Genomic DNA, 14164 nt, shown 5'->3' on the forward strand with positions numbered 1-14164 from the left:
TCATGAGCCTCTCACCACGGGGCAGCTCCAGGCATGGAGAAGGGGACAAGGCAGGGCACAGCCTCCTGAGATGGAGGAATTGTATTTCCAGCACCTGCTGTATAAAGTAAGAGCAGTGGGAGAGCATGGTCTGGCTGGGGCAGGCGCTGGCGGGTTCCGCTCAGCCCCTCGGGGAGGCTGCGGCACCGCTGGGCTCAGGGAGCACAGAAAGGTTAAAATGCCACAGGGCTGTGAGGAAAGAAGTGTCAGAAACAGCCCACTGACACCCAGGAGAGAGGAGGGGCGAGGAAGGTGTTGTATGTTTTTGTTCCTGACCATCTCTGTTTTAATCAGCAATAAATGAAACTGGTTTTCCCCCAGACTGCAACGCTAACGCTTCTGTGACAGATCAGCACCACTCCCAGGGAAACTGGAAAAGACAACGAGTATTTCTCCCTTCAGCATGATCCACATAAAGTAGCACAAAACATAGTTACGAATTACTGCCTGGTGACATTTGTGAGGAGAGTGGCCACAGCTCCTCACGGTCCCAGCTGAAGCCGTGCCAGGGCCAGCACCCTCCATCCCAGCGAGGGGATGCCCTCCAGGTGTGGGGAAATCCCTTCTCTACCTTACAAGGGAGCTCTGCTATTCAATCAGTGCTTGGGACCAGCTTGGAGACCCTCTGGAGCCAAGGAAAGGCACATTCCCATCCCCGCGCCCAGGAACTGGTTTGCAGTAAGAAGTGTTCCAGTGGAACTTCCACATTCTCCACAGGAGGCTCAGAAGGGCTACATTTAACCTTGCTGTTAGTTAAGAATTTTTATATTTTTTTATTTTAGTGAGATTTATCTGTGTGCAAAGCACTTTGCAGAAGGAGTGTGTGGGTTTGAGGAGTGGGAGAGAGCTGTGAATAGATTCAAGTCCTTCAGCAATTACCAACAGTCTGCTCAAGATGTAAATTCATCCTTCTAGCTCTGAGATCTTTGGAATGTGTGGAGACCTGAGCTGATACTGGCTTTTTTTTATTTTGTGTAGACCTTTATCTTCAAATAATAAAACAACACTTTGCCTTATGCAAGGCACTGAAGAGGGAGCAAAAATATCCCATATCACCTACATTCTTGTTATGTGGCATCAACACAGCATTTAATAAAAAGCATCTTGATATAATAATAAAGTTTGTTTTCCAAACAAAACTGTTGTTTGCCTAGAGTAATGTAAATTTGCAGTTCTCCTTTACACTTCACAGACGACGAGAGAAAAAGATTTTAGGATCTCCCCAAAGGAGAGATTTAATTGTAAAACAAAGCACTAAGGATGACATTTAGCTGAGGCTGTAAAGGCTACATTAATTAAAAAAGACTAAAACATATGGTGCACTTCATGAGGCTGGTTAATACGAGCTCCCAAACGGAACCTTTCTGGTGCGTGAGAAGAAACAGGAAAATGCAGCTACTCTCCTCTATCTCGAACCATAAAAAAAGCCTTTGCTGTAGTCCTCATGAAGCAGGAATGACACTCCCATCTCAATTCACTTATTCTGGAGGAGAGGGATTTCCTTTCACCTGCTAAGCAAGATATGAGCAACTGCTGTGATCTATTAATGCATTTACAATATGATATGAGGGAAGGAAGTTGTCATTAGGGGCCTGTAATGAATGGCCTGTCAGCTGATGCCAGCTCAGGATAGTGCCACACTTCTGGGAGAAGTGTCTGATAAGCAACACTTACGTCACCCTTGGAGCACCCTCCCTAATCCCCAGTGCAGGGTCGTATTTCAGTGATTAGAGGAGCACTGTGGACCACAAGGAACCCTTTGGAGCAGGCCCTCCACAGGCACCGAGCTGGAGATGTTGCAATGTGGTCGAATCCCAAAACAGCAGAGATAGAAACAAAACAAACACAGACCACAACAACAACTTGTGTAATCAGATCATACAGAGAAGCTGGGAGCCAAGTCCCTGGCTGGTGCTAACCAGCACAGCTCTTTCTACACTCAATTTCTCCATTTTGGGTTCAGTTATCTTTATTTCACAGCTTTAAAGCTCTACCTTACCACTTCAACATACAGAAAGTCTCTAAACACTGGGCTACCAGCCTGAAACCGTGTTTTGTGAAAATCTCTGCTCAGCTGAAACCCACAAAAGTCTTTTCCAAACATTTCCATCTTCTGCTGCTGTGGGTGCACACAACTTGGCCAGGTGTAGGGTCTGTTTCTGACAGTGTGTCCGTGCTGCTGTCCAGTTCGGCCCTCCAGCTGAGAGGGCACCAGCAGCTGAACTGAATCTGATGGGTGTTCACAGCTTTTTGCCTTTCAGGAAGATAGTCCAAAAGGAAACCAAGGAAAAGGGTGTCTCTTTTCTTTCTGTTCCCGGAAAGGGTGGTCAGAAAAATCAGGGTATCAGCAAAAGGGAAAAATACATATATATGACAAGAAAATCAGGTAAGCAAACACATCTGACCGCCCTTGAGCCAAACATTATTTAGCACCCTCAGCTTCCTCCTATAACCCAGGCATGTGATAAATTGGAGAATCACAGAATGTCTGGGGTTGGAAGAGACCTTAAAGCCTGTCTGTTGGCCCCAAACTCACAATTCAGTCACTTAATCACAAACAGCAGCACCCATGAGCCTGTGCTGCCGTAGCCATGCTCGGTGCAAGGGCAGCCTCTCTGCAGGCAGAGGGGCTGCTCCACCCCACACAAACACTCAAAGCAGCACATTCAAAGGGAAGGAGAGGAATTTTGGCACATTTTCCCAGGAGGGAAGCCTGAAGCTTGTAGCCGTCTGCCAGCAGTATGTATAGGACATAATTTGCCCAACTGAATTATGTCACTGGTGGAGAAAGGTGGGCTGACCTTTCAGACCTGCAAAGCAATAAATGTCAGCTCCAGCAGCAATAGAGAGCAAGTGAATTGCAACAAGCAGCCCAAACCATTCACAAAGGAAGGAAAATTCTCCCTGAGTTACACCTTTACTGAAAAACAATAGCAAGCTCATTAGTTCTGGTGGTTTGTTTCTCTTTTCTTTTTTTCCTTCTCCTGTACAAGTAACACGGAAACAGAAGAAAGAGGGTAATTTCTCTGGTACTGAAGTGCTTTCTGACTGCAACTATTTCAGGATTCCCCAAACCCAACATTTGCAGTTTGATCCCATGAGAAAAATGTGGTTTGCATTTTTAGGAAAAAAACCCCTCCGATCAATTTGTGCAGATTTGTATATAAATGGCTTTCATGCTCAGCATCCATCACGATGGCAAGTCTGGTTTGTGACTCCCAACTGTCTGTGGTCTCCAGCAATCACAGCAGCCTCTCAGTATTCTCTCAAGTTGGGTTTGCTTCCTTTGCGTGAGCTCAAGGTCAAAATATGTTCTCTTCTAGCAGAGAAGATGTGATTTACATACGGGGAAACAGCGTGAGAAATATCAATATCTGCATTTTAAACATGATTTCAGGATGTCTGTCGTGGTTCGTTCATCTGCTTTTTGGCTCTTCCACGCATTTAGTTCACTTTTATTTGACTGCACAAGCATATGGGTCTCATTAGCTTAATGACGCGCTTATTCATCCTTCATCCTTGCTGGCACTTCTTAGCTGCAGGACGGGGGTGTCAGGTGAACTGTGCTGGTACTCAGAATTATCCACGTCATAGCTAACCTGACTGGCAGCTCCTTGATCCCAAGAAAATTGTGGGTGATGATCATCTTTGTTTTACTGTTTCCAGGTCAGATGTGGAACCTGCCCGCCAGGCAGAGGCTTTGCAGAGGGAAGCGTTTCCTGGAGGTGACTCAGGACTCCAGGTTTTCGTGTTCTGGGTGGGTTGTGTCGGCTCCAATGAGGGACACACAAACAAACATCCCTCCTGCTGGGTGAGACCACAGGTCCTGCTCCAGCAACGGGACAAAACCCAGAGGGGAGGGAGGAGCAGCCTCCCCAGGTGCTGGGAGTCCCCAGCTTCACACAGGCACCACATGGGCTGCTCGCTGCCCCAGGGACACTGGGGTGTCACAGATGCTTCCCTGGAGCCCCGGGCAGCCGCCAGGGCAGTTCCTCTGTAGGTCCCATGGCTGCCTCTAGCTTTGGTTTAAGCTCCGTGACGGTTTTCCCTTCAAGTCTCTGCAGGTTCCCTCGTCCCCTCAGTGAGTTCCACAGGACCGTGCCTCTGATAGTGACAGAATAGCAGATATTTTACCTCTTCCCTGAAGGAAAAAAGCTACAGAAAGAGAGATACACAAAATCATTAAATGACTAAGCCAGCTCCTGGGACACATTAAAAACCGTGTGCTTGGATATGTTCAACAGCCTTGGAGCCCGCAGAGAGAAGGTGGGAAAGGAAGAAGTGCTGCTTGGAAAAGCTATTGAGGAAACGAAGCAACTGTCTTTGCTGAGGAAGTTCTGCCACAGCCATGTAGCACTCCAGCCTGAGCCCACAAGCCCAGGAAATACGTGGGTAATTCACCACCACCGAGGCAGAGAGTCATGAAGTATCCTGAGCTGGAAGGGACACACAGTGAATGCCCAGTCCAACTCCTGGCCCTGCACAGGACCCCCAAGATTCCCACCACGTGCCTGAGAGCATTGTCCAGACTCTCCTTGAACCGTGGCAGGCTTGGTAGCCTGGGTGGTGTGCCAAGCCTTGCAGGCACAACCACAGACCTGTGCGGTATTTGCAGGAGCACTCCGAGCAGATCTCCTTTTTCACTCAAATCCAACTGATAAAAACAATAAAGCAGCTTTGACCTTCCATGTAAATTGTTTACTTTACTGCTTCCATTGCTGTTTGTGTTTCTCCTCTCACCTCTCGTGCAGCCTGGGTGATGATGGACCCAGAGGCAGGGCCCTTCCAGCACCATCCTGCACCGCCCGGTGCCCGCTGTCCTGCTGCTGCCTGACACCTGGCTGTGGCTGCTGTCACAGGCTTCTTCTTCTTCCTCAGAGCAAATCCCTGTGGTGGAAACAACTTGGAAGCATTAACAGCCACCTGACATGCCAGAGATAAGAAAATCGTTGAAAACTGCAGCAACCGAATTTCCTGGCTCATCAAGGGGTGCTGAACAGCCTTCCCCCCCACCTTCAGATTTCACACTGAAGTCTCTCACTTTATCTTTCTGTGGCTCCATTGCTGCTGACAAGCTTTAACTGTGAAGCAGGTTGTAGTGATGGAGAGTTGGTTCAAAAGCTCCACAAACCCCCTGCCACTGGGGCTTTCTAGCTTTTCACCTGCCCTCATTGTGCCTCCCAAATTCCACCTGGTAAGCCACCAAAATTATCTTCTGATCTAAAGTCTGCTTTGTACATGATACACGAGAGCATCATTTCCATAAAGAACAACTTTGCAGCGTAAAGAGAAATAACACATGAGAAGGATTAAATAGAAAATTGGTTGTGTTTCAAGAAATCAGTGCCATGACAAAGAGCCATCAGCTCCCGAAAGCAGAGATCCTGTTTCCTTTCAGATTTCTGCATACAGCCAGCGGGGTTATCTATAGTAAGTAATTCCACTAAAATATATTAAAGAAAAGAAAAAAGAAAAAAGAGAAAAAGCACTCTCCAAACTAAAGTCTTCTGCATGCAAGGGCAAATGAAGATGGTAAGTTTTTACAGCAAAATTCACTCTGCTGCAGCAGGAATGTCCCTGGGGCCCAGGGATTACATGGCTTATCCAACCTGTCCTACTCCTCGCTCCCTCCTGCTTCTGCATCTCCCACACCAGAGGCTCCACCAGCGCTCAGGGTGCTCCAGCTCACTGGAGTCTGCAGTCCCATGGGAACTGGGGGATGCTCAGAGACCCATTTCCATTTAGCTCAGGCAGACAAAGCAGAATTCTGAGCACTTCCTCACAGGGACGGCTGGGTTTGCATCCATCACTGGTTCCATCCTAAGCAGATCCCAAAGGCAGAAGCCTCCACTTTTCCAGGGGCCCCATGGGAAGACAGGCAGCTCCTGGCAGGCCACGTGTGCTGCAGATCTCCAGCCTCCCGGGCATTGCAGGTCATCTTCAGCTGATTTCCCCTCATTGCATACATGGCCCTTGCCATTTTTGTTGCCCTCCATGTCCATCTAGGGCTGTAATTAAATAGGTATCTACCTGCAAAGCATCTAAAAACTGCAAAAAGCCATGAAATATTACACAGTGCTGGCAGTGGGAACCCATGCTGAGCTCAGAGCAGCCTCTCCCTGGGGTCCCCTCTTCTGTCATTTACCAATTCCACGCTCCCTCTTAATAAACGACCTTAAAATGCAGGGGATAGCTTCACCCATCCAGGAGAATAACTGAATAAAGCAGTTGGTTGCTGACATGCTCCCAACTCCTCTCAGCTCTGAAGTGTTATGCACAGCTATCAGTTTCACAGGGGACACGAGCAGTAAAGCAGTGGGTAGCATCATTACGGACCAACATCGAGAAGAGAGGAAATGAGGCTCTCTTGACATTCTGTTTGTGCTTCTGGCGTGGCAGTAACAAAGGCAGTGAAAGTGCCAGGACAGCTCTAAGCCCAGAAAAGAGGAGAATCTCACTGGAATGGCAGCAACTAAAAACCAGAGGTAATGACTCTGCATTCCCAATGCCCTCAGTGCTGCAGCTGCGTTCTCTGCAAACTCGGGCTCGCAGGCGAAGCTAGCAGTGGTTTTAGTTAGAGATGGAATGCCAAAAAGAGCATTACATTGGTCTGCTGTGACAAGAGAGGATCCTGCCTGGGAGTGAGGCAATGTGAGCACTAGCAATGAGATATTGCAGTTGGGGGCTGGTAAAACCTGCACATGTACAGCCCGCAGTGAGAAACAGGAACCTGTGTGAGCACAGCCCGGCTGCCCTGCACCAGCAGCCCCACCTGGGGTCCCTCCCTCCCCTCCTGTGCTGGAGCTGCCTGGCCAAGGGCGTTTGACATCAGACTTTAACCTGAGCAAGCTGTTCTGTATCTCTTTAACGGACTACAGCCCAATATTAGGAAATGTTCCCTTAATATCTGGAGAATTAATGATGCATGAGTAATGCAGCAGCCTGATCCAAGAAATGTTCCAGTATACTCTCGTATTATCAAGTTTTTCCAAACACCTTATTTCACGGATACCCACAGCATATTGGAAATGGCTGGTGCCCATCTGAGCAAGCAGTGGCTGTGACTGGAGCAGCTGAGGCCATCCCAGTCCCTGCCAGGCTCACCCGGAGCACACACACTCACTCCTGGGAGGCTTCTGAAACTCACTCACACAAGTTATCTGCATTGATTTAGAATTTGCAACGAAACTTTTCCCAGAGAGCTGTCCACAGGCACATCGACAGCGTCTCTGCAGCAGCATCCCCAGGCACCAGCTGCCTGCTCAGTACAGCCCTGCCTGGGAATTTCCAGCCCTGCTTGCTTCTGCTCTGTCAAACCACAGGATTCCTTTTAACCCTCCTCCTAATCAGAGTTTCTCAGACTTGAAGGGGTTTTGGAACTCAAAAGATCATACGGGGTTACTTAATGAGTTGCATGTTTTGTCTTGCTTCTGCTGATTTTTGGTAAGATGACACTCACCAGTCTGCCTCACTTGCAGTGTCTGTCAGCTGGGTACCCTCCCCGAGGTGTTGATGTGGTTGTGGTACAGTGCAGTCAGCTTCCAGACAGCTGCAGGATTCTCACCAGAAGGATGGCAGCAGGTATTTGAATTCTAGGGTCTGATGTGCTTTCTTGCTGAATTAACCAGAAAAGAAGAGCCATTACTTGCCAGGAGTCAGCACACAGGCAGCCAATGACTGAACACTCCCCAGTTCATCTGCACCTCCCTTTCCCTTCACAACCATTACTGTGGTGCCAGTAATTACTGACATTCTGTGCTGAGGAGACCAGCAGTCACTCTATGAGTTTGTATGGGTATTTCCAAAATAATGGGTAAATTCGGGCATTTTCAGAAGTATTTGTGATTTTCTAAGAAGTTTTCATGCAATACTTACCCTGCACTTCCCAGTCATGGTGGTGGAAGACACAAAGCTGGGGCTGCACAGCACCTGATTCCACAGGGCCCACTGTGCACAGAGCCTTTGGTTCAGCTCCAAACTCCTGTCAGTGACTGCTTTTTCCCAGTGCAGTTCCAGCTGGACACTGGGAAGCTGGCCTGGTGGAGTTTGATAATGCCCTGGAAATCCATGGGAAATGATAATGTATGCGCAGTTCACAGGGGGCATTTTTCCTTTTTTTAATTTATTGCTAAGACTACAAACCCAAATCTGGGATCAGAAAGGCAAGCTGGATTTCTTCCTGGACATACCTTCGCTGTAAAGATCTGTAGAAAAACCTCCCTCAGCCCTTCTGCCTAATGAAATCCATCCTAAGCTCTGTCTCCTGAAGCTCTTGGGGGTGAATTGTTGGGAGGGAGGAGAAGACAGGCAAGGGCAGGGCAACCACCATGGACTGTACACCTTCAGAAACTAGGCAGGGCTTTGAATAAACCTAAATATTTATAATACATGGGGGTTTTTTTCAGCAATGGAAACCAGAAACTATTTCACATGAAAATTCAGGTGATTATTAGAATTGCAGCATCATGGTTAGATTATCCACAGTTATTTAGAATGACTGGATAAAAGGCAAAAGCTTTAACAGAGCAAAACCAAAGGCTTTGTTTGGTTCTCTCATTCCCCTGCTTTAGCCCCAGTCTCACTTTCCAGCCTCTGCACCACTCCCCAAGGATTTTATCTTGGAGGCTGATCTGAACTTTTTGGTTTTTCTCTAATTCTACCCAAGTCCCTATAGTAAGTCTCTCAGACATTTATCACCCTGAGCCTCAACCCTCTCTTCTCAACCCTTTCCAGGCTTTTAATGTATAAAATCCTCTTTCAAGCCCTTGCTGCTTAACAAAGGTAAATGCTGTGGCTCTGCTACCACCCACCAGATCCAACTGCCAGGCTGTCAGAGCAGTAAATACGCAAATATTTTGCTTGGCAGCCCTGGCTGCAGTAAGAACATTGTTTTGTAAACTGGATTTAATGCCCAGAGAAATGAGTTCCTGTTTATAATGGAATACACGGTATACAGGAATGTATGCTCAGATTTCTGTACCTGTTATGGAAAGAAAATTGCTATAAAAACCCATAAAAGTATTAAATCAATGTATGAGCTGGAAGCACTGCTCCTGTAAGATGAGGGACAGGCTGGTAGCTGCAGTTTGAATATATACATGTGAAAATCACACCTCATTTTATTCATAACTAAGGAGATGAGATTATCTGAATAGATCCCTGAAGTACAAAACAAAATTACCCTTTTTTTACTGTAAGACAAAGATGACAAGTCAGTAAACAGTTGGATTTTAAAGAGCTGTGCCAAAAAAATGCTGAAGCTGCTGTTGTACCCTTGACAAACAGACACAACCATGTCAACATTTCCCATAAATCCTTATGTGGTGTGAAAAATAAATGTGGTTTATCCTGCTCCTGGAGAGCTACAGAGAAAATTGCTCCATCTCCATCCCAGAGCAGCTCGCCATGCTGTTGTGCAATGGAAAGACATTCCAGCACCCTGTAAACTTGAGACTGGATTTCACAAATGCTGGGGCCTTCCTTCATGGGCAATGCTGCTGTTGTGCAAGAAAGAGCACAGTTTGCTGCAGTCAGAGCCTTGCTGGCTGCACAGCCCAGAGGCCTTTGCACAGGAGAGATGTGGTGCAGTGTTTGTCCTATCACACACACTCCCACCCCCTTTCACCCTTCACTTGTGGGGTGAGGAGGAATTCCTGGCAGACTGGCTGGGAGGGACCCTACTGTGGGGACACGGATGATCGCGCTGCTCCCCACGTCCGTCCGTCCATCCTGGGCAGCCAGAGGTGCCCCCTTTCACAGCCCTCCACATCTGTCCCCAGTGTCCTGCTCCTGGTCCAGCTCCTGCTGGAACTGAGGCTCAAGGGCACAGTCCTCCCCTCACCCCACTGCTGTAAGGGTATTTTGTGCCTCACTGCAAACACCAGTGGGGTTTAGGCAGCAGTGGCCTTCTTGTCTATACTTTGCTGTAAGCAAAGAGTCCAAAGGCCAATTTAGAGTGGAAGGCAGTTTGGCCAACAGAGTAACAACTCCCCAAAATAAATAAACACATAAATAAATAAATAAACAAACTCCAACACTCTTTCACTCGCCCCTAAGTGTCTGTAACTTGTACTTGACCAGAATACTCATGGCTTCAATTAAGTCCAGGGCTGTCAGGTCTAGGTCTTATTTCCAAGGAACTGGCTCTCTGCAGGATCTCAGAAACCAGGCTGCTGCTTGGAGCAGGCTGGAGAGGAGAGGTGCTTGTAAGGCAGAGAAGAGGCTGTGGCAGTCGGTTCAGTGACCTCACGCCCAGAGCTGCTCCTGCCATCCCACCAGAGCACTGTGCCATGTGCTGTGCTCCTCACCCTGACACTTCCACACCAGCTGAGCAGTGCTGTTCTGGGACCCTTCCAGCCCCCAGGAGAGTTCAGCCTCTCCTTGCCCCCAGCTCATTCCCCCCCAGCAGCACACGTGTTCCCCACACCCTCCCTGGCTGCAGGCTGGGAGCACATCCCCTTGACCTCCTGCTCCCAGGCTCCAGCCCTGCGGAGGGTGCTGGGACCTCATCAGACCTGCAGCCTCTTGGCCTTCAGTTTTGCACCTCTTCCTCACTGCTCAGCTCCTTAGAGAAACTCTGTAGGGCCAACTCATCAGAACAAGAACTTTTAAATGTGATTTGGGCACTCAGGGCATTCAGCCTTATGTCCCCCTGCAAATCCTGGGCACATTCACCTTCCTGTCTTTTTCTTGCTGCGGGTAGACCACATGGTGTCCATCCTTGCAAGCTGGACTCCACTGTGGGCAGTGCTGGGACAACACGGCACCCCTGTCACCACTGGCAGCTGAGGTAGCCCTGGAATGATGAGAGTCTCCTTAGGCAGCCAGAGGAAATGTTCTGCAGCCATAAATGATTTAATCCAACTCGTCTGAGGGTCTTTGAGCTTGGCTTTGCTCGTTTCTCCACGTGGTGTGTGGAGGAGTCCAGAGAAGTGTTACCATCCAGCTGGTTCTGGAGCCACAGAACATTCTGGAGGCAGGAGGGAGCGGAGGCTCTGCATACAGCACGCTCTGAAATTCCCTTTATCACACTCACATTCCCCACTAGCAGCAGAGGCATTTCTGACACAGCAGTGGCCAACTGGCAGGCACACACAGAGATCAAAGGCTTTCCTGTGGTCCGTGGCTCTCCAGCAAATCGCTCTCTGCAGGTCAGGCCAGAGCTTTGTGCTGTGAATTGTGTGACCCCCGTGAACCTGCTGAATCAGGACCAAAGAAATGTTTGTCCCATCCTTGCATCTGTAAAGCCTACAAAGAGCAAAGCTATTTTTCATTAATTGCTAACTATTCCTCTTGGCAAGCCAGTTTGCCTCCCACTTTTGTTCACTTTGGAAAAAAACCTATCAAGAGCCCTTTTAGTCCAGCACTACAATGGGCTGACAGTATTCCCCAGTTTGTCTTCCAAATTCCCATACTAGCTATCAAATGTTGGCTCCTAACAACAACTAATCCAGCCTTTCATCTCTTCAAACTTCTGACTGCTTTTTGTCACAGCCTGATATGCCCATCTGTGAAGATGTTTCTAATACAAAATCTGCACTTCCTTTTTCCTTAATGTCCTGCTAAATTTGCCTTTTTAATTTACGTAATTAATTTTTTCTCACTAGTATTCACAAATTTTAAATATGTGTTCAATTTAGTCATCCTTTAATTATCCAGTTCACCTTTAGTGAGAATGGGAAGCAGCACAGCCATTGCCTTGTTGCTTGGGAAACTGATCCAAGAGTTATCATCATCAAATGAGCATGTCAGCAAGGTCCTCTGGCAGGCAGTACCCAAAAATAACTGAGGATTGCAGCAGACCCACAGCACATGTCTGAAATTCACCCCTCCACTTCTTCTCAGGTGTGAAGAACCTCCCTTCTCCCAGCAATTGGAGTTTAAGTTTTGATTCTGATTTAGTAAATTTGTGAGAAACATTCCTATTTTAACTTAAAAAACCCTTAGAAGGGGAAAAAAAAAAAATTAATGAATAATTGCATATCCTGAGCCCCCCATAAAGCACCCAGTAAACGTGGCCTCCCCAAGGCGAGCACGTTGGCAGAGCCAACTCTCAGCCCCTTCTGGGCAGCTGGCTGCTCTTTCCCTGGTTTGTCAATCAAGGTCTTTTAAAAAGCAGTGACCCAGGATAAACTTGTAATTAGAAATGCTGTCTGTTTATGAAATGTTATTTGATATTCCTGAGACAGACTCAGAATACCCTCTTTTTTAAACACCCATTGATTTTGTCACTGACTTGAACACTGGCCTAGCGATAGAATTTGTGTCTCAGATGTGATATTATATCAGGGTCCATTAGTAAGAGCAAATACCTCTCCAGATTTTTCAAGACTGTTGTAAGTAGAATTCCTTCAGTACGTTCATTAAAATGATTGAAGCAATCCAAGTTGGAAATGAGAAGACACCACACAGAGCATAACTACATAGAGAACACATTAAAAATTTAATGCAAAACCAGCATCACTACAGAAGCCCAACCCAGCACAGCAGTTTGTAAGAGCACACTGTGTACACGTGTACCAGCCTAACCTGCAAGTCTTTGGGGAGAAAAAGGCACAGGATGGTATTTCATCACTAGCCACCACCTTTGGGCAGTATTCTGTGTTCCTGTCAAGTTTTACATTAGATATATTGTACCTGGGAATGAGAAAGATGTAAGAGAAAAATCTTCATGAGGGAAAAAAAAAGTTATGTACTTTCCTTTGAGTTAGTAGCTCAGGAAATGCCTTCAGGAGCTCAACTTCAATTCTGTGATACAATGCTGGAAGTTCAGGCAGCCAACGCTCCACGGAGCCCAAGTGGTGTTAGAGACGCCAAGACAGCACTTACCAGGCAAGAGTGGATTTGGCCTTTCTGCTTTATTCTTTTTCCTCTTTCCCTTTCTGTTTTTCCCCTCACAGCCATGGGATCCTGTGCTCTTCAGCTGCTCTTGGCTGACCTACCCCAGCCCCAGGGCACACAGGAGCTGCCCAGTGCACCATCAACCAGCTCCTTCTGCCTCTAGTGCAGCCCACGAGGGGCTGGCAGGAGCATGGGGCTGCCTTGGCAAGGAAGCACAGGGGAATCTCTTTATCTATTGATATCAGCTCTTGTGCAGCTTCTGACGAGCCTGACAAAGAGCCTGGGAGGTGAGGCTGGCTCCTGGCACGTCCAGCCAGACAGCAGGAATCAGCAGGAGGCTATTTCACAGGGAGCCACTGCTGTTGCAGTGTTCACCCTGATGATGAGAAGGCCAAGAGGAGTTTCTCTGCAAGTTGTTTCGGGTGCTGGCCTTCTCAGAGCTGCCAGGGAGCTGCTGCAGCAACAAAACATCAGTGCATATGGATAAACCTTGGGATGAATCAGAATCATGGAGTGGTTTGGGTGGGAAGGACCTTAAAGCTCCTCTCATCCCACCCCTGCCATGGGCAGGGACACCTCCCACTGTCCCAGGGCGCTCCAAGCCCTGTCCAACACTTTCAGGGATGATGATTAATTCCCCTCTGCTCCTGCTAACTATGGCTCTAAGACAAGGTTTGTTCTTTAATGGGACTGTTGCTTCTTTTCCATCATCTCCCACCAAGTTAAAGTAATTAAACTGAATTTAGATGATACTGGAGGCATATGGGTTTGGGTTGTTTTGTAGATGGTATCTGACCCTTTTCGTTCTCATCTACCTCCACCATTGCATTGCAGAGCTAGGGAGGCTCAGCAGATCAGAGCCTTCACCCCCTTCACTCTTTATCCACCTTTGAAGTGGTTGTGATGCTGCAGCTCTCCCCAGAACAAAGGCATTCTCATCTCCTGACACGCTGCACTGCCAAGGAATTTCGTCTCCCAGACAGACTGCAAAGGGAAGAATCACCACAGACTACATGCAATTTATGGTTTCATTAATTCCTGCCACCAACCACACTAACGGGCATTTATCAGCAGGGAATGCATGATCAATTAGTCACAGGAAAAAAAAACGAGGGAGTAGACTCTTGAAATGAAAAGGGGATTATTCCTGCTTAAACATCAAAATGATACTGGCTCCTCTTTGGATGATTAGGTGGAGAATTTATAGGAGATAACGTTAAATGCTCAAAGGTTTCCTACTTAATTGTGGGAAAAACAGTGGTGGGTGCTTTGGTGGGTGCCAGGA

General features: G+C 47.6%; 1 long non-coding RNA gene across 1 annotated transcript; it reads right to left on the reverse strand.

Moving 5' to 3' along the window:
- Window positions 1-1817: 1817 nt before the first annotated feature.
- Window positions 1818-13443, reverse strand: LOC109145989. Its single transcript, XR_002047740.3, has 5 exons — window positions 12868-13443; window positions 7915-8096; window positions 7499-7654; window positions 4780-4926; window positions 1818-4194 (listed from the first exon to the last, which is right to left on the reverse strand). It is a non-coding gene; the product is annotated as an uncharacterized LOC109145989 (long non-coding RNA).
- Between the last annotated feature and the right edge of the window lie 721 nt (window positions 13444-14164).

This window comes from Corvus cornix, chromosome 12 (genome assembly GCF_000738735.6).
Source record: "Corvus cornix cornix isolate S_Up_H32 chromosome 12, ASM73873v5, whole genome shotgun sequence".
Taxonomy (NCBI): Eukaryota; Metazoa; Chordata; class Aves; order Passeriformes; family Corvidae; genus Corvus; species Corvus cornix.